This window comes from Cololabis saira, chromosome 2 (assembly GCF_033807715.1).
Source record: "Cololabis saira isolate AMF1-May2022 chromosome 2, fColSai1.1, whole genome shotgun sequence".
Lineage (NCBI taxonomy): Eukaryota > Metazoa > Chordata > Actinopteri > Beloniformes > Belonidae > Cololabis > Cololabis saira.
The window spans coordinates 31,160,433-31,185,487 of record NC_084588.1 but is presented as its reverse complement, the minus strand read 5'-3'; the positions used below and the strand labels follow the sequence as shown (position 1 = coordinate 31,185,487).

The following is a 25,055-nucleotide window of genomic DNA, read 5'->3' as shown; positions in this document are numbered from 1 at the left end:
ATCAGCTGCTCCTCATTACCAAGGTCGCTGGCATCAGGACCAGCTGAGATCTGCTAAGTGGTCTATTGCCTTTAAAATGGCCATGAGGCGCTTCCATCAGTATTGCACTCACTGGCACCATAAAGTCTTTGAAATGTATTGCAAACCCATATTTTCTTTAATTATACTCATTTTAACTGGTTTTCAGCAAAGGCGCTGTCTGTATTTACACGATAGGTTCATGTTAATATTACAGTTTGCTCCAGAATGCTTTTTTTTTAGCTTGGCTACAGTTGCCTGAGTGATAATTATAGGGAGCGACATGTCAAACTCCCTGCTATTAATTTTATGAAAGATATTTCTCTTCTTATGCAGCAACAGCAGCACTGAGCCATACACAATGTTATTTTTCTAATTTATGTGCTCTCCCCAGACCTCATTACATTGTCAAACATCAAAATCTAACTCATGTAATGTTCTGTAGCAACAACCAATTTTCTCTGCACTGCATAGTTTTGGTTTAGAGCACGAACTAAAAACTACGCCATTCAGTCTTGCTTTATAAAGTGTTTATCTCTTTTTATAAACATAATGTCGGATTTATACACATCCTTTGGAAGGTGGAGGGGGGGGCAGACATCAGTAGAATTAGCGAAGAGAATAAACACCTAATCCCACCTTGCATTATTAAAGATGGTAGCATGGTGGTTCCTGCAAGACCACCTTACTAAATCTAAGTCTGACATGGATTGATGATGTATAGATATATTATTCAGAGCATCACATGTGCCTCAGAACAGTGCAGCTCTTTTATCTGCCCTCCCAGCTCACTGCCTCCTCATACGCAGACACATGCACACAACAAGCACTCATCAACCCCTGGAGGGCACCTGTGTTTTCAAAGTAAAGACCACTTAGAGAATAGCCCCAGGCATCTGAATGCTGAAGTGCCCTGTGTTACACATTAGAAACTGCTGTACATGCCAGGAACATAAACACTCACTAGCCCTTGTCTCCTCCCAAGAATACCCTAAATACCTCAAAACATGGGCTAAACCGCTCACACTAGCCAGAATAAGGAACAGATCGTCCATTGGGACCATTACCATATTAAGAATCACTCGCTTACAGGTGCAGCACTTTGTTCAGTAAGGTGGCCAAGTATATCAGGAAAGGCTTTATCTCTTATTGGGCTTTTTGTTTCCTTGCAGCTGATAACTAAAACTCTCTTCTTTATAGTGTTTACCCACATTGCATGAGGCTTGTAACAATCTGAAAGGGTCATATGTGTCATTTGGCCTTAATGAGCCTGCATGTTATTTGTTTTTAATGGCTACATCTGACTGCAATGATGTTCATGACATGAAAACCAGCAGCTTAAACTGAGGTGCACTGAAAGATAAAATGCGTAGGAGGTAAAGATCCACACCCCCTACCCCTTCAGAGGCAGACACGGGGTTAATGATCAGACATTTCATTCAGTCCCCCAGTTGACTAAATGAGGTTTGATCAGATGCCAGCAGCAGAACAACAAGCAGCACTCCGAGTCAGCCGCTCTTTCTGTCATAATGAACAGCAGTTTAATATCAAAACAATTACATGAACAAGCAGATGAAAACAAGAGGTTTTTGAAAAAGCAGTGAAAATGTATTCTAAATTTTTAATTATATATATATATATATATATATATATATATATATATATATATAGTTCTATTTATATGCATGAACATTTTGCATGTTTGTAAAGGGAAGCATGTCAAAGCTGAGCTGTCACGGTTAATTTGGGCTACCCTTTTCTACTAGAGCAGTGTGTAAATAGCTGGGAGAGACATTTGAAGGTCTTAATAGATGTTGTGACTGCTCTATCTCTAAATGTGTTGAAATGGAGGCGTGAGGGATGGCATCATTGAGGTAATGTGTTCAGGAAACCGATGAGTTGTGCTCTAACCTCTGCTGCTCAGCTTGAGATTCAGTAAGTGCACAATCTAAGGTCACCTCTTAATCAGTCAGAGGCAGCACTTAATAACACACACACACACACACACACACACACACACACACACACACACACACACACACACACACACGGCTTCAATTTCAAGCCATATACCATTTCTACCTGTCAGTGATGTGACAGCACATATGTGGTGAGTCTGAGGTTTGTTTGTGCAGTTTTTGCAGAAGTCTAATACTATCAAACTATTTCACTTGTAAAATGGAGGCAATGGTGAGTGTCTAATCAACCCAAAGGGCTTCAGAGTTCCTACATAAGTTTTGCTCTCAAGACAATGTTTTCATGGACCACATAGCAAAGCCTCTGATTTCCCTCCCACTCCTCTAACTTTTCCTGGTCAAGCCTGGACAGAATTATGGCTTTGTTCCGCAGGTCGACAGCTATCTTTTTTTTCAACACAAAAATGTCCTATAAAGATCCTTGTCCCCTGTTTGGAGGCAATCGGCGCTGTAATGACCAGGCGATCCCATGTCATTTTGCTCTCCAGCGTTTGTTTTGTTTGGACTGAAGAGTTTTCTGTGATGAATTTCACCTATCACTCCCTCCACTGTGGTTGACCAATGAGCTTCTTGACTGCATGGCCTGTGGTGTTTTTCTTTAATAAGTCCAGAGGTGAAACAAAGCAAGCAGACCATCAGTCATCCTGTCAGGATCTCACCCTTTGATTGCCATAGTTGCCACCATCACACAAACTAGTCTTCTCCTTTATGCTTTGACTTGCACTGGAAACTTGAAAACATGTTGGGGTTTTTTGTAGTTTTTTTGCAGACAGAATTAATGTCTATTAGTTGATAGTTTAGATGTTCTATTCAGAAATATTAATTCATAAAACTGTTTTGTTTCAAGAGTGTCTAAAATTGCTGCCAGTAGATTTTTTGAACATTGATGAGAAATCCAGTTGGATTGATCATGCCCTCTAAAAAACTGAATGCTGAATAAATGATTACATGAAAGGAAGAAATAACCAATTCATTACATAAAATTAATATATTTACAGCATTTAATTATAAGAGGGTGAGGCCTGTTTCAAGTAAAGTGGATTCAAATGAACAGATTATAAACATGACATTGCAGTGTTAACGCTGATGAATGGAGATTATAGTTTTAAGACAAACACTCCGGTCCACCACTTCCGCTGTCAGGCCTCACCTGTCCTCTGATCTCTTTCACTCCGCGCCACCTCATCAGGACACTTGTGTGGTCCAGTACAACACATGCACGTCCAACCTGAACAGCGGCACTTTTCGCCTTTGGGCCTCAGTTACACACCTCAGAACGGATCTTTATTTACAACACAGAACTCGGAAACAGCTGGTCAATCCATTTAGCCCAAGGCCACTGATTTGTTCGTATTTACTACAGCAGCCGGAGAAAAGCCGGGGTATTTTTTTCCTCTCTCTTTCTTATTGATCCGGTGCTTAGAAAATCTGCCCTGCTGTCTAAACACTATTGATCCCTCCCTCTCAACGACAAGCTCCCGCACCAGTGTATAAAGGGACTGGATGAATTGAAATTTCATTTCCGACAACTTGTTCCTGTTATTTTTACCCTTATTTTCAATAGTTGGGAACATGCGCTGGCGGGCCGCTACTCAAAGAGTCAATAAGTGTTTGGCTTAGAAGGGAGACAAGGGATAAAGGTGAGACTGTTTGGATTACGGAGGGCAGATCTTTGACCAATATGCCATCAAAAGGTGTCACTCTATTATCGGGATCCCAGCGTGTTTGTTGAACTTCGAGGTGATCACAGGCTGCATTCCATTACATCAGCCATTTTGGTCATTATTGGGAGTATTAAACATGTTTATTTGTATTTACTGTATTCCTTTGAATACTGCTTTTCTTTTAACTTTAGTGCCTTGAAAAGGTGTCATCCAACCAATCTGCATGAACATACAACATATGTCAATAAGGGGGATGACCTGGGGATGGGATACAGATCCATATCAATATGTAAAACATGTGGGAGGCAGACTAAGCTATCTATTTGAAGACCGAGAGTGACCTGTCATGCTTGAAGAAGCTTTGGTTGCATGCAGGTAACCGGTTTTACAAGCAATTCCATCTCAGTATCAAAAATGTCCCACAGTTGTTCAGCAACTAACAGTTTTTCCAGATTTCAAAATGCCAACAAGGAATCTACTAAGCATTTCCAGTCAGACGTCCAATCATGATCTATTGATTCATAGAACAGTAATTTTCACTGTAAAAGACTCAAAACAGCTCAAGTTGATTCTCCTAACCATAGCTGCATGAACTAGACCCTCTGCTTAGATGAGCACAGAAAAGGAAATGAGTCGATGCACAGTCTGTTTTATTGTGTAGTGTTTCTGCTGCCAGTTACTGTCACTGACATTTGGATTGTCCAACAACACTGCCACCTCAGTTTCACTACGATAAATCTGTCCAGCAAAACTTCAAACACATATGCGAGGACTTTCGGAGCGCCCTTGCAAGTAGAAATATCTTTTGCTCATTCTGGCCTACGGCCATGTACAATTCTTATCGTTCCAACAAGATAGAATGGTACATAAAATGAGGGGTTCTGTTTTAATTACCATCAATATTAATGTAATGGTCTTAAAACCAGCCTGCGTTCCATTTCAAGCTCTTAACGTCAATGCATATTTTAATACATTATCACTGCCACCATCATAATTCTTATTATGATAATGGTAATTATTAGATTTATGACAGAATTATGGCTTTGTTCCCTAAAGGCACACAATTTGCAGCAAACCCAATTCTTCCCTGGTGTAAAACGCTCCCAGTGTTTCCCCTCCAAAATACTGAGCAGACACTCATAAAGATAAACACACAAACACCCTAGTGTCTCTGCTGCTGTGCCTGTAAAACACTCAATCTGAATTGCATATCCGCCTCGCCACCAAGCTTGTCATAAGCTGTATTAAGAAAAATGGTCACACGGTTTGACATAAATTGGAAAATGACATTTGGAAAATGGGCACTGCTGTGGAAATTAGAGATATTAAAATTATAAATCAGTGTCTGGAAGTACAGAAGGGTGTGGTGGTTTGCCTTAGTCTTTCTCCGTGTGCCTTTCTCTCTGTCACTGTCTCGATCTCTCGCTTCATTTCTCTCCTCATCTTGTTCTCACGCACTTTGTCTTTTGCCTCACTGGAGGCAGCAGCGGGTCAGAGCCCAGACATCAGTCCAGTAAAAGTGGTTTTAAATGCAGCCAAGTACAAGGCTGGCTCACAGGGGCAATCCCATCCTCTCATCTGGCAATTTCGCATGTACAGTATCTGTATTTGTTTGTGATGCATTTGTGTGTTTCTTCTGGAGCTGTATCTCTTCAGCTTATTGCTCAGCTTTCTTGCTGTGCCCTGCTAATGGATCATCTCTGAGGCGTGATATGTCTTATGCAAAAGTTAGGTGTACCGGCACCTTGAAAAACAGAAAGCTTCAATCCTCTGTTTGCCTCACCTCTGCTCCATATTTCCTGTCTGTGTGTTTAGCAAGAAGCGTTGAAGAGGCAGAACAAAGCACAGCTTTCTGAGGTACGGTTGGAAACAGACGAGCCAGTGACAGCTGCAGACAGAGGTTAGTGGATGCTTTATAGACCAAAAGCACACACTCACACACACAAGCACAGAGTATGAAATCCCATACAAATGGGACCATTTCTCAAATCAAAGAGTTTACACAAAAGATCTTGGGTTTCTTGTTACTTTAGTCCGTTGTGTCTTTTGATTTGGAATACAAACTACCTTCATCCTGAGACCCGCTGACCTCATAGAATTGGAAAAAAGAATTTGCTCTACTTAGTGTTATATACTAATTTAACCACTCATTTCCACAAGCACACAAACAGAACTTCTTATTTTATAAATACACTATATATCTATCTATACACAGGGATTTTGTCTCCACAGCTACACCCTGAGCAATCTCATGTGGAGATTGAGTGTCTCCTCCAACCACACTTCAACACATGTTGGGGATTAGGTCAGAAACTCTTTTCATTGGTTGTATGGAAACGAAACATTTAAGCTTTGTGCCCTTGGAGGCTGATTTTGCATTCATACATCCTTTCATAGTGTTTAGACAGTAGTACAAAGCATTGTCCTCTTGAAGGAAATGAAAGACGAGAGGCCACCCTTTCAAGAGCAATCACAGCCTTTGACTTGATTTACTTTGCCTTCACAACACATCCTTACACATGCTTCACTCTTTCCATTTTAAGTTTGTATTTGTCTAAAAATGTTAGTTGAGAATTTACCACAGCTCACTCATAACTGAGCTTCATTTTCTTAACACAGTAGACCCTTAAAAGTTTAAGAAAAAAAAGAAGGCTTTTGTAATATTTGTCAGGCTCAAGTCTCCTCTGTTCCTCAAGATGGACAAATCTATGTGAGCTTCACCTCAGCACTCCATCCTGCACTTTACCTTGACTCCACTCTGCCAATGCCCACCCAAACACCACCCTCACCTTCAATATTTCAGATCTTTATTTACCTCCACTTTAAATTTCACTCTGCACTCTATCATATTACTGAAATATTAAAGAAGGAATTCTTGAGGAGGTCAAGAGGCACTTTGTTTTGTTGAAGTTTAAGGTGCCTTTTACTGTAGTTGAGGAAGCAGCTTCTTGGAGGTCGGTGTCTCTGCCTTTGACTCTCAGAGACTGATGAAAACAAGGAGAACCTTGTCAGTCTGATTTAGAGTGCAGAGGCAACACACAAGTTGCTCAAAAGTCACAGAGTGCATCACACCCATAAACCACATAATTCTACTTCAAACTTAGCAATATTAAAAAGGGCCAATGGGAAGTTTGAATGTGTGTCCAGACTGGCTTTTCACGCACAAAAAGAAGAAACGATTTGAGGCAGTGGTTCCCAAACTTTTCCCAGTGGGCCCTCTTTGGTATATAAGAAATGTTTTCACCCTCAAACCAGGCACACACATATTTTGTTTTCAAATTCCACTGCAGTTTATTTCACACCTCACCAACCTTTTCAGAACAACTGAAAAAATACAAGTAAACTGCAATAATTTATAGGTTGCAAAAAAAAACCGACAACCTCTTTTAAACAACAAACCACATTTACATTGTAATTATTTACTGTTTTTATTTGTTTTGTAACAGTTTTCTTAGCTGTCAGTGTAATTATGTCCAGTGTAAGGAGTTTATTTTATTAAATTGTATTTTTACTGTGTAACAATATTCAACATTGCTATCAATACATTTTAAAAAAAATGCCTCTCTGTGGAAAATGTGTTTAAAACCATGAACAACCCGCCACTCCAACAAGCCCCTTCAAAAACTGTCTATTATGCTTAGAAGTGATTCCAGAGCCTCTTGAGGCTCTTGGAAAAGATTCACATGGGGCCCCTCCAACTAATGAATCAACTTTATATGGTAAATAATCTGAAACTAATGAAAAACGTGAAAGAAAAGCCTTTTTTTAAATATTGCACGTTTGTATCATTTCAAAATAAAATATAAACACAATGCACAATTATTTACATCTATGTAAATGTACTGTACTGTACTGTACTGTAATGTACTTCATCTTAGTAGCACTTTTTCCTAAATGTCTTCACAATGAATCCTATAACTTAGCATTCTTAGCTTGATGCTTAATTTCAACTGGACACAGCTTTGATTTGATAGCTGAAGAACAAGTTTTGTCCAACGAAGCTATTTCATTTTCTGCCTGGTATCTGAGTAAACAAGTTGATTGCAGGTGTCTTTACTGTGAAACTTAACGTTAGCAGGACACACTGAGTTGCTCTGAGCTAAATTAACTTGTGTATTATCTGCACTACTTTCCACTTCCCTGATGCTTTTTTCTTTCCTGCTCCTGTCTATTTTTTGCCTTTCATTTCTTACTGCCAGATGGATAGCTTTTCTACATTTAGAAGACCTGCTCTCATCGGGTTTGCTTATGTAAGACACAGCGAGAGTGAGAGGTAGAGAAGAAGCACACAAGTGTTCACAAGCAGACATTGAGTCTTTTTAAAAGAAATCTATTTCATAAACCATCATCTCTCTTTAACATGATGCATGACAGACCTTACCACAGAAGATTATTTTAGAAACTTAAGACTTCATCTCAGTTGAATTGTACACTCCTAAAACGAGTTTTTGGCACTATCTTACTTTTAATTCTAAAAAGGTTTGTTGCCATTTGTAAATTACACTTGTATGGATGAAGGCAATACATGGAATGGTAGTGAGCTCTGTCATGAAGAAGTGAGCTAACGGGCATATTGAATGATCCCACGTGTTAATTAATTCTGGCAATTGTTTGGAAGTTCCAAAGCAGGAAAGTATTCTGCCACTTGCGTCATCATTTGTCCTTAAACCCAGTGTATGTTTACTATTTCCACCTGATGGAATGTATCTGAGTGGTACGTGTGCGAAAGGGAAACTCCAGAAGATGTCTAGACCTGAGTATGCCCGAGTTCACAAGTGAAAATACTTTAACTGTGGTGGCAAAAACTTGAGCCAAGGATGGTTAAGGAGGCCTCCAGGCCTGTGCTCGGCCCCTGTGTGTGAGGTGTATGTAACCAGAGGCGAGTGCTGAGTGCTAAGATGATGTGTTTTTACTGCACAGTCTTGCTGTGCTTTGGGATGGCAATAAACCACGGCCTTCAAAGCACAGCCAAGCGCCACTTACTCCTGAGTGCTTCTCTGGTGGTTGGACGAGATTACTCTCAAAACAAAGTGCGGACAGGTTGATTAATAGAAGGGCCTGCAGAGGTGCGTGCCGCAGTATATTTTCACACCCAGCAAACACTCGTTCATTTCTTTTGCGTGGACTTTTATGAGCTGATCCTGTCACTGTTTGAGTTTGTCACTTCATAAAAATGCCTCCCTCCCTTTGAGAGTCTTTCAGTGGAAACTTATCAGAACTCTTAAAGACTTGTTGTTTTAACATCACAGGAGCGCAGCATGACTTGGCACCGGAATTCTATTAAGATCTTTAAAGTGTGGCACCACATACTCTAAATCGGGTATGGGATCTAGACACGCTCCTTGTTCTGTTTTAACCACTAATTGACTGGGATTATATCTTTGCTGTACTCTTAAATGTTATAACCGTGTCTTTTCTGCATGCCTTGTGTTCTCTTAGGGACTTCCTGTGCGATTCCAAGACACATGGGGATGACTTACAGATAGCTATGATCTGTGTACAGGAAAGGGAACTGTACTAGTTAAAAGTAATTTAATTAATTAAAACTCACAATCATTTGTTTACAGGACCCTCAGACTGGTGGCTCACGTCGCCAGGACATCTTAAAAGAAGCAGATGAGGTGAAAAAGGAGACGGCAGTAGGGCGTAATCTTCGGTCTGGATGAGACGGTAATACAGTGATTATGAGACGGCTCAGGGTGATTGCAGTCGTGTAGTGGGGGTGGATGAGGGTATGCCATGCATTCATCCCCTCTTCATAACAGATCAGAGGGTTCTAATTAACTTCAGCACCCCTTCAGACTGCAATCAGTAGAACCACAGAGAAAATTACTTTTTTTTTTCATGACATTCAAAAGAGCGGGATTAAAATGCATATTAGCTTTGTGTTTTTAATTAACAATTTGTGCTTAGGATGCATGTTAACAGTAGCTCTTAATAAGCTTTGTAGAGTTGAACCACACAAGCAGACAAAGGGCAACTTACCACCGTGTTTGCTGATGTGCTGTTCTTTATTCTGATACAATGAATGTAGTAATCAATGTTTAAAGCCTTGTGTTGTATTGCTTCCTCGTAATCTGTATGTTTGCCATTATTTCTGTGGAGTGGGACAGCAGGACATTAGTTTGAGAAAATCAGGTAGGAGCAGAGATATGGAGGTTTAAATATTAGTGTTTATTACATGCTTCATTGCAGTTCATCAACTGACCACTGGGGACTGGCTCCAAAAGCAAGTTACTCTCCACTGACCCTCATGTCAAAATGTCCAACTTTGCAGCAGAAATAACCATAGAGTTTTGGTCTCAATAGCGAGATTTAACATCCATGCCAACTGGAGGGAAGTTGTTTGTATCTCATACACTAAAATTATATAAAACAACAAAAAGTCTGGTCTTTACTACTTGTTATCACGAAACTACTTAGAGCTTAGTACTGTATTGTCTTCTATAGCTTCTGAACTCCTAACAGAAAAGACCCAAACAGAACATAATCAATCATATTTAATGAGAATCCATTTTGTTGTGTTGTTAATTGACCATCATGACTGGCTGTGAGTTGAGTTGGAAGGAACGTAGCTTAGCTAAGCACCAGGCAGCTTGTGTTAACTGAGTGTCAGCCCAACACAGCGGTCGTTTCTGATGTCGCCGCAGAAAGAAACTGTGGAGCTCTTCTTTCCTGGACTGGCTGAGGGAGCCAAGACCCATAACATATTATTTCAGGACCCCTCCAGTGGAAGTCTGCTGGGATCTGCAATCCTTCGTCCCATGATGCCGTATGGCTTACCATTCTGCAATGGGCGTCATCCCGTGGCAGATTTGATTAGAAATGTAAAGCAATAATAAATAGTATCACAGGCTAGCATAAGCTAAGCCAGCCAAGCTTTAATAACTAACTATAACTGAAATAAGATGGGCGTGTTGCAGCCAACCCCCCATGGCTGATCTTTTTATTAATTTGCAACATGACATGTCACACTTAAAAGAAAAAAAAAAGCTTCAAAGGCAGCCATTAGAAAACCTGTAGATGACACCACAGATGATTTGTCTAGTTCTTACTATACAGTCTATGGCTATGTCCCAAACCACACCCTATTCACTAAATAGTGATTATAAGAACTGTGTAGTGAGTTCATCGGCAAAATGAACTTTTGGACTGTACTACAGTAATATTGTCTGCTGTTTGCTGGTCATGTGTCATTGCTATTGCACAGAAAAAACCCATAATATTGTTATGGAATAACCGATTTTAATATCTTCTTAATATCTTTTATAATATATAAAAAACACACAGATGTGGTAGAAATGTACAAGTGTGTCATGTACCACTATAGTTCATCAAAAACATCAGATATGTTTTACTTGTCACAGTCATTTTCCAACTTTGAAGAATTGTTATTGAATGTAAACTTTTTAATTTCTTCTGTGGCAATCATTCAAATTATTTTTATTCAAAGAAGAAGAAAAATTATGAGACAGAGATGACTGACATGCTGCTGCTGTACAAGCAAGACTAGATTTAACATGTAATTGTTTTGTCATATAGCTATCACATATATATTTTATTTGATGACACCAGTGTTATTAACAAGCTTCAACCAACTGCAGCATCCCATCAAAAGTTAAACAGCTACATACTTGCATACATCCCTTATTTATCACTGATCTCAGTCCCTGTCAGTCTGAATTCTTAATTTTTTTTATTTTATTTCCCGCTTCAACACAGTGAATGATTTTACAGCTGCTGAGTAGTGAATGTCAGTCACACACTTTTCTAAATGCATTTTGGGATGTATTGAGTACATTATATAGGAATATTCATATTTTTACAACTTGTTTGGAGACCACTTCAATGGCAATGGCATGTACGGAACTATACAGGTATAGTGAGCCATTAGTTTTCTGAAGAGGGCTTTTGAGGCTTGATTTTCCTCATCCTGCTTGGCGCTATCAAATAAAAACTCACCCATAAAGTTGACTGGAATATGGTCAATTTATGGTAATCAAAGTTAGCCGTAGCGACCAGCTCCTTGAGCCGAGTGAATGTTTGCAGTGGAATATCCTTTTCTGCCTGTCATTTCAGTGGTAAACTAAGAAATTGAATTGAATTTAGCCAGCACGGGGTTGGTACAAACTGCCAGCTGCGTCCCTGAGCCTCTTAACATGATGAAGACAGATGAGGAAATGATGAAGCTTGCTAATGACTTAGCCAACTGTCAATCAAAAGTCTATGCCCCATATTGTAAAATAATTTATTGATTAATAGAAGTTCACCTGACATGGTTAAAAAATAAAAATAAAAAAATGACCATCCTCACAGTTGTGACGGGTGTGAAATTTAACAATGAAGACCAAACCAGCAGTGAATATGTTTTTTTTATTTACTTTTTTTAGATGCACAGTTGGATATTTTAACATGGGGATCCATGGTCAGTGGTCAGTCGATGAACTGTGGTTTTTGTTGGCCTCGGTGTGGAAGTTGGGCACTTGTTTTAGACCAGCCGATCTCCTTCTTTCAAAACATCCAACCAAATCAAATAGGTGTCATTTCCTTTAGTTTTTTTTTTATTGTAATTACCAATGGCACAAACTTTGCAGAGCCATTGAAATAATGTGTGTACGCATTACTACAGAAACTCACATTGGCTGCTTAGCAAAAGAATGTCATCAGTAGGTCTGTTAACATTTCATGGCGGAATAAAAGTCACAAGATTTCCCAAAATGTACCCAAGAAAGAGCTTCTCTATGGCGAGATATTTCTGTCAAACAAATGTGTCCGAGTTAATTATATAGTACGAGTATTGCATGACCACTATAAGCTATTGTAATATTTGCCTCTATAATTGCATTCAGTGTCAGCTATTAGTCGCCTTTATGAAGAATAGGAAGTGCTGGTTTAAAATCCAAGTATTTTCACTGGAGACATAACCACTTCCTATTAGTCTTTTCTGCATTTTGTGTCAGACCACTGCCGTTTTCTGTCCATGCCTTTGACCTTCGCTTCAGTCTTTTCCAATTATCCTATTTGACTGTGACACCTGTGTGTTACGCTCTTCCCATAACTCAGCTCTGAATAGCACACAGATTCAATATTCCGAGCATATCAAAACCATTAATGTAAACCATCATCCACAATCCTCTAACCTCGGTACTGCAGAGAATATTTACAATAATGCTGAACCAAACAAGAAAATATATATGTTTGCTTCTTTTCTATGTCTTTTTTTATTCCTCATTCTTTCTTTCTTTCTTTCTTTGTTCATTTAAATGCTTGGTAGGTCTGTCAGTCAGTTCGTCTGTAGGTCAATTATTGTTATAGTATATTATCATCCACCCTTTCCAGAAATTGTTGAGGATGAGGATGTATCTTGTCACCAGTCCTCCTAAAATTACTTTTAACTTGTTTCTTTCTTACTTGTTGAGTGGTTTACATCTTAATGAGTAATAAAAGTTTTGGGGATTGTGCCCATGGCTGTCATCTGTGTGCTTTTTATTTATTTACATGCTCCCCTTCACATCTGACTGGTCAGTCATTTGTATTTTTGTGGGATCCTTGTATGTTATAAATGGGACAGGACTGTCACTTCAGTGCTGGGAAGATGTTTTGAGTTCCTTGAGAGATTTTTATTTATTTCATTTTGTTTAAAGCAGAGTGGTAAATAATACATCTCAACCTGCTTCATGTTCTGTTTTTATCATTAGCATGCAGCCCAAGTTATCTGCAGAATACTTATGAGTACTGGCGAAATGTTTGTGATGTTATTTATTTATGTTGCTCCTTTCAATTATTCATTTGTTTATTTATTCATGGAAGAACTAACTGAAATTGGAAAATTCATTTTTGCTGAAGGGCACTTGGCCTCCCTCTATCCCCACCCTACACAAAAGGAAGAGGAGGGGGATGCACATCAGGCTTGTTAGTGATTGCTCTCGGTGGTGTTCCCTCAGACTCACCGGTGCAAGTCATTTTTACAGAAGACAGAGACAGAAGAAAGACGAATTGAAGCTGAAAGTAGGTAAAAGTCTCACGAAAACAACAGCATTAGACTTTTAACATAGCTATGGTAACATACAGGAAAAGGTAAGGAAGTTACATTTTATGCCCACCCAGACAGGACTATTCAGTCCAGAACTCAGCCTGAGGTTTAGAAGAAGAAGAAAGAAGCATAATAATTTGTAGTTGCCATCAGTTGTCTGAATGCCTTCATGCTCATCTGGCCTGTCTGTATTATTTTGTGCTCTATCTGCTTTCTTTCATTATATGGTCTTGGATTTTGTCCAATTTCACACTTGCACAAAGATGCAGTAATTATTCCTGATCAGTGATAACGTATCAGCGAACACTTACTTAAGTGTTCGCTGATACGTTCCAAAAGTATCGGGGTGGCTGCTGTTCAGTGGGTGGAGTAGTCATCCTCGGATAGGAAGATTGGTGATCCTAAACCCCTCCATGGGACAAAGTGTTGTTGGTGAAGACGCTGTACCCCAAATTCCCCTCAATGTGGAAATTGTTGTGTGATTGCAGATAAAACAGTTTTATGTACACATTTAGCTGATGAACACGTAATCTGTGTGTGTATGTACATAAGGGAAAGATACATACATTTTGATGTGCTTTGGAGAACCTAAAGAAGTCATAAGTTGCTGTAAACTGTTTTGCACACAACTTTTTTCTGAGCAGGAAAACACACAGAATCCCTCTTGTTTCAAAGACTGCTCAAAGACAAGAATTTAATACGTTTCTGCATGTAGTGTATGTCAGCATGGATCTGTGTTGTTATTCACATATCTTTCCTTCATTTCTACAATTGTTTGTTCACCTCTCCTTTTCTGCATAGTCTGGTCATCTGTTTAGAAAGTCCAGCAGTCTGGCTCTAACTAGAAGTGCAAATCTTGCAGAAGAAGGTGAAAGATCTCCAAACAAGTTTGAAACTGGTCTGGGAGCAAATTTGAGTGTGACTCCAACAGGAATACTAAGGAAATGTTTCACACATGCTGCACCTAAATCCTGTATTTAAACATGTGCCAAAGCTTTCTCTTCAGAATTAGAATCAGCTTTAATGACAGCGTTTGAGCATATCAAACAGGGAATTTGACTTCGGTTAACACCGTTGGCACCATAGTTGTTATAAGGTGCCATTTTTCCAAAAGAGGATGACACTGTCTGGGATGGAGGAGGGAAAAAATGCATCTTCACACTGTGTATAAATATACAGTGTCAAGTTGCAAAAAACACCTCAGCACATTTTTCATTTTTCTCTGGATTCCCAGTGGGATATAAATCCTTAAAATAAATTATCCACCAAATTAGAATGTCTGATATGTACTTTTATTAATCATGAATACAAGTTAGATATTTTATTACTTTGTGACCAATACAGTAGTAAGAAAATATTAATATTTTAATGTTGAGATTGAAAAAATCACCTCAACTTATTTTGTTACATGTGCACAAGGTTGAAACAATGAAATCAATGGGTAGCCTGAATTGTGGACAGATGATAATACTAATTCTTGATTTCACTGTGAGACTTTTCAGAGTTTGACTTTTACCAGTGACCTTGTGGTATTTTCATGTAAACAAAGTTAAATTTGCAGTTGGTATTTCTCTAAAAGAATAATAATAATAAAAGAAATATGTGTATCCTTACGATCAAATATTTTGAATTTGCACTTCCACAAAAATCATTTTTGCAGTACTTATTGTTTAGGAATGTTTTAAATCATGCATTGTTCACATCCATATTTATAACACCTATTATGTTTTGACTCAATATTTCAAACCTCTTGGCAAACACCTCCCTTTTTCACACATCAAGCAACAGCATTTGTTTCGAGCCACCTGGAGAATTCAGCTGTTTGTTTTTCTGTTTTGCTCTGCACACATTTCTCCAGGAAATATCTGGCTTCTTAGCTTCTTAATGCTCCATGGTGTTGAAAAGGTTAATATATAGTGCAATGCAATTGTAAAAATTGTGTTATTAATGTAGTATTTTCTCCTCAACAGAACAAAAGCAGTAAGTCAAAAGACTATGAAATGCTGGATTGAACTGACAGCTATGGAGCTTTTTCGTGATTATTTCTATCGTGAACTGAGACCCTTTTCACATACACAGTTCTGTGAATCATTTTTATGTAATTAATCACATAATGGGCACGTAAGCATTTACTGCTTAACAGGGTCTTTTTAATCACCACGTTTCCATCTTTAATATGCCACACTCAGGCAGCAACCTGCATGGCTAAAAGATGAAAATGATCTGAAACGTGCATTTTCTTCACTGACCACGATACTTCACCAAATTCCCACATTTCTGGCAGAGTTAAACATGTTTTCCAGGACTGAATTGAAGCCTATTAGATCAAGACATGACATTATGCATCATGAGGGGAAAGACAGCTTTGAATGACGGTTGAGTGGTGTCACTGCTGCCCAATAAGCTTGTTCTGACATTCTTAGATGTGACGCCTTTCACATCAGTTCTGACCTCAAAAACCTTCAAGATTGCAATGCAACTAATGGCAGAATGGCTTAAAAGCAGAAGTCTAGAGAGCAATATTGGTTACATCGATCTTTATTCATACAGTCTGGTCACACCACTGCTTATAGTGACACATGTACAGCCAATCTAAGCGAATTTTTCCTATGATATGCAGTTTCAAGCTAGTGTAGATAGGGATTGTTTCTGAAATGGTGTCAGCATGCCTGTCTGAATGAGGAATGTTCTTCATTAAATAAAGGCAAAATTTAAAAAAATGTGCATGTGTGAACTAGAACTAATGAATAGTGCTGTTGTAGCAGCCGTTGTAGTATGAATAGGTTTCATGCAACTGGTCAGGCGTGCCATGCTCTTTTCTTGAAGGTGTCAGCAAACACGGCACAGGCATAGAATGACAATTTGTATCATTTAATTAGAGCATGCTCCTATTTGCACAGTTCATTTATTTTAATCTTGTTTGTGCACCTTGATTTTTTCCACAATATGTATTTTCTAATTAGCTCAGATTGATTAAATTGCATTGATTTTTTTGTATCCTTATTAAATAACCCCCCTCACCGCTCTCCTTCCTTATTTTTCATAATTAATGTTACAGTATGGGGCCGTTTGGAGAGGCACCACTGCCAATGTTTTACATATTTGTAATCAGCAATTATTGTGGCTGCTTCTGAAGAGTCACATGTTGACGAGTATTTATTTGACCGTGGAAGTGCTTTGTGTGGGGAAAGAAAAGAAAATGCACAATAGTGACAGGAAGAAGCAGAGGATGACGGATTAAGCCAAACTCCTGTCTCCTCCCCCTCCCCAAGTTCAGGTCAAGCCATCCCACCCGTGCACCTATTGGCAAGTGACCTTGGCTGTTAGGCCCCCTGAATGCTGACACCTCTGCTGACAGGTCTGGTCATGGGTGGTCATATGTTCGCCTGCTCATATAGAATCTCATTTCAAACCCGGCCCCCTTTTTAATTTTGATTAATGACACAGTTTATCTTTGGAAAAACAGTCCTCTGATACTCCCCGCCACCTCTGCGGTAGCCTCGCTCTATGCTCATGGTAGATCCTGAGCCCTCTCCCCATCACACCCCCAGCACAGAAACGCTATTAGAAACAAAATGAGATCTGAAATTGTGTGTTTGACAAGCAGCTTGATGAAAGGGATTTATAGGTAGGTTTAATCCATGGAAATTTTATGCTAATAGTTCTGCTGGCCAAGCAATCTAGTAGAAAATTAATCAGGGGCCTGGATGGAGGAGAAGAGAGGAGAGAGGAGGCAAGGTTGCTCCATAAACACCCTTCCCCCTCCTCACCTCCATTCCCTCTCTTCAGCTCTGAATCTCATCAGAAATAGCCGTGGGGTGTTGTCTTTGTGATGGGGTAAGGAGAGAAATAGGGAGTCAGAAAATTACACTGCAGCTTAGCACTGATCGATGCAGCAATGTATGCAGTAACGTATGCAGCCGTGCAGCAAGCTGCCATTTTATGGGTTAGACCTTATCCCTTTTCATTCAGCCCCCTCCTGCATGGAAGAGACACATACACTTTCAGCAGCAGTTTCGCACACACACACACACACACACACAAACACCCCCACATATCTCTTTAGCCTCTTCTGTTTAACTTATTTTATTATTTTACTATATACTGGTCCAGTGATGGTGCTTCATTTTTTGTGCCGCTTGCTTTATATTTAAATGGTGATTCAGCCTTGATACATTTACTCTTTCCTCTATCTCATCCCGCTTTCTCACATGTGCGGACACTCTATGCATCTCTGTGTTTGTCTTCTTTCTCACTAAACCCTGGAAGTCATCATTACGGAGAGTCACTAATGAAGTCATTATCAGATTTTGCCCATTTTAAAAGGAAACAATTAGTACTGATGCCTTAATGATGTTTGCAAGTTAAATGCAAACCAATCGCCTTTAGCTCATTTCTGTCTCATTTCCTCCTCTGCCAGCTTCCTGCTCAGCGGGATTGAAGAGAGCAAATGAATCACTCAAGTGTTTCATGGATGCGGCTGTCTGTGGGAGAATCTTTCTCAACCGTGTTGCAAGACTGTGTGATTTATTATTTTTACCCTAAGATACATCTGTTACACCATTCCTTGTTTTTGTAATGCATCATCAGCCAGAGGAAAAACAATATTATCCAGTCTTGGATATTGTACTCTGGAGTCTAATAATCTAATGTAGACCAGCGCTTGTGTCATTAAACCACCAGTGAAGCTGCAGGAAGATGATAGGTACACATCTGTGTCTCTCTCTGAATCCCCACCGGTGCTTGCATTCTATTGAAACACCTGTCCCCACATAAAAAACACACACGCTACAGTGCGCTGCATCTTTATACATGCAGCCCATAACTGGTTCTGACCTGCTCCATGGTGATCTGCTGTGGTGATCTTGCCAAAAAGCGACCAGCCACTGAGCTCCAGTCACCAAAGAAGGCTGCAACATAAAGAGACTTATAACACAGTGTTGTTTGTTGTGGACGATGTGCACCAACACCATCTGAATACTATGGCTGATCAGCAAAGACAAGTGTAGCTCTTGTTTACTCCTAGATTACAGTTCTTTTACAGTGTACTCTCGTACTACAAACTTGTAATTAAATCTATTTATACTTATTTGGGTCACAGGACAGTATATTTGGAAGTAACTCTTAATAGTCAAATGTGAAAACTGGACACTTAACTAACACCAGGGGCCTCATGTTCGAAACGTGCGTGGATTTCAACGTGAATCCGTGCGTGGAATTCTTGCGTACGCAAAAAAAAATTCAGATGTTCAAAACTGTGCGTACGCCCAAATTCACGCAGGTTCCTTTGAACATCACAATCAGCGTGGAATTGCTGGAATAAATTGTGGAATAAACCAGCTGATGGTCCAGTCTTATTCCTGGACCAGCAGATCGGTGTGATCTGATGCATCAGCAGGTTCCTCTAACGGAGCCAAGGCTGCCATCGGGATTTGCGGGTTCCATCGTTGAGCTCCTGCCTTTAGTTGTATGTTCAGATCAAGTGGTTGATTGTGAGATTGATGCAGCTCCACTCTTGTGTAACTTATCTGTTGATGTGGGGACTGTCGTGTCCTTCATGTGGTCGTGAACTTATTGCTGACGTCACGTTTTCTCATTTTCTGCACTTCACTGCATCACCAGCGAGTGTCGCCAACGTACAAAACCTCAGAAAAGTGCGTACGCCAGCCTTGGTGTATGCGTGAAAGACCGCAACTTTCTACGTTCAAATCAATTTTCGAACATTCGACCGTGAGCGTAGAAAGTGGCGTACGCACGTTTTTTGTGCGCCGCACGTTTCAAATATGAGGCCCCAGGTAAAGTAAGGACAAAACCCAAATTTTAACAAAGAAAAATGAAATAAGATAACAAAACAAAGTGCAAGTGGTTTTTCTCTCAGATTTCAACCACACAACACATCAGCCACAAATCAATTCTCACAGTGTACCATAAATTAATTCAGTGCTTAATAACTAGTTTTAAAGCCTAAAGCCGGTGTTCTGCCAATCCTTGCTACCTGCCGAGAAATGCTACTTTGTGGTTCTGCGCATGCGCACAGTCAAAGTTTGATTGCCACGCCAATCATTTCTTGCACGATGTAAAATTGATAATATGGGATGTTGAGTATTTGATCCTTCAAAATACACTACCCATGACATGAATTGCATTACACTTTGTGAACATTATACGATAAAGAGGGAAAAAAAACAATTCTATCGCTTTATTTGATATTCATTCAGTCATTCGCCTTTATTTAACCAGGCAGGTCATTAAGAACAAATTCTTATTTACAATGACGGCCTGGCAAGAGACAAGGACCACTTGGGAGAAAAGGAAGTGGACTAGGGAGTAAAACACAGGACACCGGTGTCGTGCCAAAAAATGATTTCCTGCCAGAATCTGATTTCTCCCCTGAAAATGGGTCTTTTCACCTGCCAAAAATTGATTGAAGGCCAAATACAATTAATCAAAGGTTGTTTCTACCTAAATGTGATTTGATCTCATTCTTGAGCTTCATAATATAAACACTAGAGCTCACATGATTGCTTTTAACTCTTTTAAAGGACCATTACAACACAAAATAGGCATTTTCACCTGCAAAAAATTGATTGAAGGCCAAATACAGTTAATGAAAAGTTGTTTCTGTCTAAATATGACTTGATCTCATTCTTGAGCTTCATAATCTGAAAATCTGACGTTTTAGCGCTATCGCTCAACGGGCTGCTGTGCGCGCTCCCACGGCCAGAAATCAGAAGAAATCAGATTCTGGCAGGCAATCACTTTTTGGCACAACACCGGCATCTAAATACACCCCATGTGAGGCCTGAAACGATGCTTGTGTGACCAAAAATCTCCAGTGAGCAGAAAATAAAATAAAACAAGGTAGGCCTACCTTGTGCAAACTTGTTCACCCCGCCAGTGTGGTCAGCGTCAGGGGCGTCAATTGGGTATGGCAAGGTATGGCAGCCGCCACACCTTTGCTTCAAGGGTTAAATGTAAATGTTTGTTTTTTTAAATACATTTATGGAATAACTACAAAGGCAAATCAGAACAACATGATTGATTTCACTAGTTATTATACACTGCAAAAATTCAAAATCTTAACAAGAATATTTGTCTTATTTCTAGTTAAAATGTCTAATTTTAGTCTCTTTTAAAAAAAAATCTCATTACATTTAAGACAAGACTCAAAAACAACCATTTTCACCTGTTTCAAGTAGATTTTCACTTAAAATAAGTAGAAAAATCTGCCAATGGAACAAGATTGTTTTGCTTGTAATGAGAAGATAAATCTTGTTCCACTGGCAGATTTTTCTACTTATTTCAAGTGAAAATTTACTTGAAACAGGTGAAAATGGTCAAATAACAATTTATTTTTCTGGTAATGACTCTTGTTTTAAGTGTAATGAGATTTTTTGACTAAAAATGAGACATTTTAACTAGAAAAAAACTAGACAAATATTCCTGGTAAGACTTTGAGTTTTTGCAGTGAGCGAGACTGCATTTGAAAAAGTTCTAATTTTCTTGACCACACAGATAAGCTCCATAACAGACTTCTGTGATGAGTATTTGCTGGACGTGTTGATTGATTCTCTAGTTAAGTTCTGGGACTCGTAACCTTGCCATACCTTAGCTTCCACTGAATTGACGCCACTGAAAACAATGTAGCCTACCTTGTTCAAACTTGTTAACCCCGCCAGTGTGGTCAGCGTTACAGGTGTGTGGCCTGCAGCCGCTGCAGAGCGGCTCGGCTCTCGTTTCCAGCTTTGCCAGAGGTGAAGAGTCTATCTGCGGTCCATCCCTCTCGTTACCCTCCTGTCCGGTAACGATTCACTGCAAACTAGTGGTAAGACGTGGTTGGCCCGCAGCCTGCAGGTTATCTCTTCCTTCCAAAAGCACAGTCCACAACTTTGCGTTGAAACTCGACCATTACTTTATACAAATCACTCGTGTAATCAGGTGGACCCTTTCATCAACCTAACACGGCGTGAAGTCTTAAAAAATTATACAGAGACTGAGACAGAGGCTTCTCTTACTCGACTGTTTCCCAGGCATCCCAAAACTAGATTTTTTTCCCCAATCGAGTTTCTCACGTGTTCACCGAGAACTGACGTTACCTTCACAGACAGTCGGACAGGGAGACATCACTCACCAAATGTAAATATTGTAAATAAAATACATATTACTAATTTTTAACTTTCGTAAATATGTTTTTAAACTTTTAGATAAACTATTTATTTAAATGAATGAGAACATAAAATAAAATGAATTATTTTTATAACCTTTTGTACGGAAGAGTATTAGGGCCACTTAAAAAAAATAAAAAGAATTCTGAGAAAAAAGTCAGAATTCTGAGAAAAAAGTCAGAATTCTGACTTTAATCTCAGAATTCTGAGAAAAAAGTCAGAATTCTGACTTTAATCTCAGAATTCTGAGATTAAAGTCAGAAGTCAGAATTCTGACTTTTTTCTCAGAATTCTGAGATTAAAGTCAGAATTCTGACTTTTTTCTCAGAATTCTGACATTTTTCTCAGAATTCTTTTTATTTTTTGGCCCAGTAGTTTGACAGTAGTGGCCCAGAATTCTGACTTTTTTCTCAGAATTCTGAGATTAAAGTCAGAATTCAGATTTTTTTTCTCAGAATTCTTTTTATTTTTTTTTAAGTGGCCCTAATACTCTTCCGTACTTTTGTATAACCAACATAGTTGTACTAAGTGTAGCTTTTATACTATGGATTTATTTATATACCCAGGTTATACAAGTATAAAAGATCCTCCTGTTTCTGTTTTAAATAATATTTTAAAAATAATGATAATAAAGTGTCTTTTCTTTAGGAAGTCAACTATTTCAAAGTAGAAAAACATTGTGGATGAATGCTAACCAGTGAAAGGAGCATAGACCATCGTGCCTGGAAGAGAGAGGAATCCAGAGGATGAAAACTAGATTCAGGAGGGAGGTTTTGTGTTATAAAACGTCCTTGGACTGGATAGTTCACTACGGAAAGGATGAATTGGTGCGTTAAGTGTCAATTTGAAATGAATTGAATGAATTGATGTATGTGCTTGTGTATGAGATACTTTTTACAGTTTGTGTATGCGTAAAAATACACCCGCAGTGCTTTCTGCTGCATCACCAGATTCATGCACACTGTGTGCATAGACACAAGCCTGTGGCAAGATAGGAGTGAGCAGGTCATCTCACAGCACTTGTGGACTGAAGTGGAAAGTTGTTGGTGTCCAATGGAGGCCAGTAGTAGCAGAGCAGAGGTGGCTGAAGGTCTGACAGAGCTCACCTTCTTCAGTGACTCCTGTAAATGTGTGGGGATGCTGCGCCTCACACATTTGCTGTACTTTAACACTCATTTTCTCAGTCAAAATTCCCCAAACCATGATCTGCCAGCTGCGATCCTTTTCGCACGAATGCAGCGAAAGAGAAAATCTTAATGTCACCCTTTTGTTCAAGGCTTTGATTAACATTTCCAAACGTTTTAATCATACACACCATGTCCTCCAGTTAGATCCACTCTGTCTCAGGTGAGTTACAACCTACTCGGCCTGAACCTTTCTCCTGTCTCATTGAATTTTTTAAGACACTCGCTTAAAGTAATACACCAATTATTATTATCACAAGAGGGGAGCAGAAGGTTCTGTCTTTGGTCAACTGAGTCCTTAGTTAGGTCTACTCTGTATGAACAAACCTGTGTGCTGTTAGGGTGAGGGAAGAATTTTTGTACCTTTTCTATCTCCTCTTCTGTTTTTGATGTCTAAAAACAAGTGTTACACACAAGCTCACGAATATCAATAAACTCACTTAAAGTATTGATTTAGTGGTTCCAAAATTTCTTTTAACCTGTCACGGCCTGTTAACTTTCTGTTAGGAAGCATGACTTATGGTAGTTGGTAACTTTCATGAGCCAACACAAAAAGGGTTGCCTGCAGTCAAGGGCTGACCAATACATTGAAAAATGGCAAGGGCCAAGGAGCTCAGTCTACTGTAAGTCTGAGAAAGAGGGTTGCACATATTTTGGAGAAATTCCTTGGAGCCGTTTTTATTCCAAGATCATAAAGTCAAACAGCTGCATGCAAGTACAAGTTACTGGGAGCTGAGTTTACACAGGTCTGGTGGTCTCACACGTGCATTTACAGTGCATTTACAGATTTTTTCATTGCCATGGAATGAGATGCTTGATGTTGATGGTTCTCCACAATTTGTGATCAACCAAGTAATAAATGTTGGGAGGATGTATGAAAAATACTGGTCCCATACTAGTCTAGCACCAAATTAGTGAAAGCTTTTTTCAAAAACAGTTCAAAGAGCCCTCACTGATAATCCATAATATCAACATAACAATCACATATGTATGTAACGACTCAGCAAAAACTGTGGGGAAAGTTTAAAAGCAGATGTGGTGAGTAAACTTGGAACCTGCCCTTTAAAGCCTCGCTCTAGAGTAGGCAAAATCTTCCCAGTATACATTTAAAGTAGCATTATTTCATGTGACTTGAATCAGTATTTCTCATTTATCAGTTTGACATTAATAAGACCAGTGTTCCATGTTATATTATTCAATTTCTTGGACAAAAATGACACAGAGGTTTGCCGTTGTTAATGATCACAACCCCTATAGAACCGCCTGTGTAATCAACTGTAGATCATAAATATGAAACAGTAGCTGCTGAAATACTAGGCCGCCTTTTTTAAAACATAAAATAGGTTCCCTAATGTTCCTCATTGCCCAGTAAAGGGTGCCCATCACTGAGCAAGGCCCTCTGCAAGTAACGTCCATACCCCCAGCAGTGACTAATTGTTTGTTATGCCAGCGCTCGTCGTGCCCGTTTGCCTTTAATAGAGTGTTGTGCGGTGATCCATCAGCCTGTCGAGCAAGCCCACTGTCAGTTGAAGTAGCGGTGTGTCAGGGAGGCGAGCGTGCCATAGAGATGTGATTTAGTGCCCTCCTTGTTGCAGAGCCTTGTGCCTTTCCCTCTGAGCCTCGCAACGCAGCCCACTCTGCTCCTCTTCCTCCATTCTCATCTCCTCTCACCCCAGATTGATTACCTGAGCAACCGGCTCATGACACTCACCATCTTCTGGCAACCTTTTAGTGCCGTTTTATAGATGGTTAGTGCACCTCATTTGGCTATTTATACATTTGCAAGTGGCCATGAAATATAGATTTGTCTTGATGGGTGTCAACAGTGGAGCTATGGCCGCCGAACGCAGTGACACCTCATTATTTTAATGGTGCAAGATGAAGAGGGTGCACAGCTGGCGTAATTTTCAAACATTACTAAATGATCTTGTTTTTACTTTCATTTAATGTTTCTGCTCATATTTTACTCAAAGCAATCAGACTTTGTTTTTGCTGCATTTGGCTGGGACTGAGAG

At 39.4% G+C, this 25,055-nt stretch overlaps 1 long non-coding RNA gene across 1 annotated transcript in view; it reads left to right on the top strand.

Annotated features, from left to right (window-relative positions):
• The window catches only part of LOC133420759 (uncharacterized), a 77,984-nt gene that overhangs the window by 31,311 nt on the left and 21,618 nt on the right, over window positions 1-25,055 (top strand). The window contains exons 3-4 of the long non-coding RNA XR_009770622.1: window positions 5,474-5,558; window positions 9,226-9,328. This is a non-coding gene — a long non-coding RNA (uncharacterized LOC133420759). The remainder of the gene's footprint in view (window positions 1-5,473; window positions 5,559-9,225; window positions 9,329-25,055) is intronic.